The sequence below is a fragment of the Thunnus albacares genome, chromosome 13 (genome assembly GCF_914725855.1).
Source record: "Thunnus albacares chromosome 13, fThuAlb1.1, whole genome shotgun sequence".
Lineage (NCBI taxonomy): Eukaryota > Metazoa > Chordata > Actinopteri > Scombriformes > Scombridae > Thunnus > Thunnus albacares.
Window position 1 is genome coordinate 4,326,710 of NC_058118.1, and position 3,066 is coordinate 4,329,775.

The 3,066-nt window shown below is 35.5% G+C and overlaps 1 long non-coding RNA gene across 1 annotated transcript; it reads right to left on the minus strand.

Annotated features, from left to right (window-relative positions):
* Positions 1-604: 604 nt before the first annotated feature.
* On the minus strand, positions 605-2,865 carry LOC122996187. The gene is made up of 3 exons (XR_006406952.1): positions 2,818-2,865; positions 1,988-2,050; positions 605-670 (listed from the first exon to the last, which is right to left on the minus strand). It is a non-coding gene; the product is annotated as an uncharacterized LOC122996187 (long non-coding RNA).
* Positions 2,866-3,066: the final 201 nt, after the last annotated feature.

Below are 3,066 nucleotides of genomic sequence, written 5' to 3' on the forward strand. Positions count from 1 at the left end.
ATTATATTATATTATATTATATTATATTATATTATATTATATTATATTATATTATATTATATTATATCATAACCAAATTTGCCTGCCTTGTGAAATGTAGATTAACTCAATAACTCAACATCATAATAATGGAAATATATACCAAAATTCCACTGAGTTATTATTATAGATAAACCCAATAATTTGCAGTATAATTTAAAATTAATTGCGACTGACTGTTGCTTCAGTTTGTATTTACAATTTATAGAATGATTTGATGATCTTCAAAAATCCCTCTCATGAATAAGTGTCTGCTTCAGGGATGATATCTGTTTGCTTTCCTTAAATTTCACCCATGAAACACTTCAGTGCCTGGATGTCGACCTTAGAAAAGATTTATTTTGTGTTTTAGCCCCAATGAATGAACAAAGACCTTCAACTTGGTTGAGCTTTGAGTGCAACTGCAGTACATCCAAAGTTACTATTCTTATAATGAATGCTCACTGAATGTTTCTCCTGCATTTCTTTCACATGATTGCTCCGGGTTATCTAATAATGCCAGATCAAGGTTTCTACAACCCTATAGCACCTCTCAGTATACCTAAATGAAACGCTCAACTGTTACCTCGTGCTCCTTACTGCATCTTCAGCTCCTTTAAGGAAAAAGCTCTCATTTGGCCTCCAGGAGGAGCTAAAACAACAACACAAACCTTTACAATTATTTAATTGTGGAACTTTCACATCACTAATATTGAACAGACTTAGTATTTAAATCCCTTTGTTTTAATATGGAATTCTGGAGTAAATATGCAGATTGAGATGCAGATCACTTCCATAACACCCACAACACCACAGATGATCATTTTTGTCTGTTTCAAATAAATGAGCAAAGATGTGAGGAAGATTACATTTAATCCAATGTAAATCCAATCCAATGTAAATGCATGAATCCAATGTAAATATCATTCATATGCTAAACATGACTGGCCTGCATGTGCTAGAAGCCATTTCAAGTCAATTTAAATGTCATCAGATATGTGTATATCAAAACTGAATATCACGTGGCATTGGCAATCATTTATACCTAAAATCAGTTTGATCATTTATCTAAGACATTGAAACATTTTCACACCTCTTGACCTCTAACCACTTTGCATCTGCAGTATTTCATAATCTGTGAACCCCAGAAGCATCAGTGTGTCCAGGTACTGTATGTTGTTAACAGACTTCACTGGTTAAACAGCACAGGTTTGGTTGTTTGTGGAGAAAGACACTTAATTCTGTTGTCAAATTTCTGGCCTAATTATTCAGACAGATAAAATAACACCAGCATCCAAACACTGGGCATTCAAATCTGTCAGCTGTTATTAATTCAGTGCAAGATGGAAGCGAACAGTCCTCTCATAACTGGGTCATCCTTTAGATGTTCAGGAATAGCATTGTTGTAATGGTTATAACTGAAGCAGTCAGCATGCTTTGTTAACATGAACTGTGTCATCTAACTAGTACATATAAATATTAATGGGAATCATCAGAACTAACAACAACTGGGATTTAAAGACAGAAGATTTCGTCAAGATACATACAGCAGTTTCATTACAAGAGGAATGGTGATTAAAACCATGCAGTGTCATTTGATTTTATATGCACAATATATATATATATGTATATATATTGTAGATTTCAATACATTCCTTTGTCATAGTCCCAATGCTTCATTCAGTAGGCTACAAATATTAGCTTTTCAGTATTGCATCGTCGTTCAGCCTTTCTCCAGCAGATGGCAACATCCTCCTTTGGAGCACCAGCTTGCATAAAGAGAGACCCACACAGTAGGAATGTAGAAAAGGAAATGATTCATGAAAATGATTCCACTTGGTAAATCAAGTAGCATTATGAATCACAAGGTCTGCTACCAATTTTCAGCACTGCAACTTAATCAATATTTTATACTTCTATCTGCAGCATGCTGAAATATTGACTGACCACCAGAGTGTGTGAAGGTTACCTTAAGCAGCCAGAATGCTTCTTAAACAGCCTTCTTGTCTGAGCAGACATCATACAGTTTGACCTTAAGGCAGGAGGTAGAGCTATCAGTCAGAGAATGTGGGAAGCTGTCAGGAAACCAATCAGAAAATAAGTTGATGAATCAATTGGCAAAGTCAAACAGTAGCTGCCACAGTCTGAATAGATTCTTGGCTGACAAGCTGATATAAAGAGCTCAGACTTGATTGTTGAAGATCAAAACGGATCCTGAAAGTGAGCCTGAGGGCTGTATGATAATAGCTTCACTCACACCAGGACATCCAGTAAGTTCCTCTGCTCTCTGTCTGATTCAGTAGATATGTTCACTATTGGAGTTCTGTTTTGAACATGCAACAGAGTAAAACGGCAGTAATGTACTGAAATTATTTTTTTATTCATGTTCACGTAATAACAAAGGTGAATATCTGCAAATTGTACTGTGCTGTGTAGATACGACTGGATACAAGTGTTGTTTTTAAATATAGAAATCCTGCATGTTTCTTGAATTGTGGCACATATTTTCTTCTGAGTTCCTTTTTATTTAGATTTTATCTGCATGGACACATACTGTATATTCTGATTCAACTTTGAAAGATGTTAAAATGTCAAATTTATCTACAGATGTGTTAGCTTATGAAGGCTTTGATGATCTAAGACATCAACCGGCCCAGTGGGTAAAGCTGCCACAACATTTTGACATTCTGCGTTTGCACACTGAATAAAACTGTCAGTTATTTTGTTATATAGTGTATTACAGGTGCAGAAGAATATCTGTTGTTTTAACAATAGTTCAATGGGGATATTAGTTATTACTTTATTTCACTTGATGCATGCTTCGGATAGGCAGCAGCTCCTTGGGATCTCGCGAAACAATAAAATAAACAGGTTTATAAAATGAATGGATGAGAATGTTTTGAGAAGCAGCTTCCCCCAGGATTCTCTTTTTTAATCTGCCACTAAAACAAGACCCTTTCCAGACGGAGCAGGTGGAGTTGGCTCCGTGCAGACTCTCTGTATACACATTATATTGCAACAATGTTTTGGAAACAAAATCTTGAAATG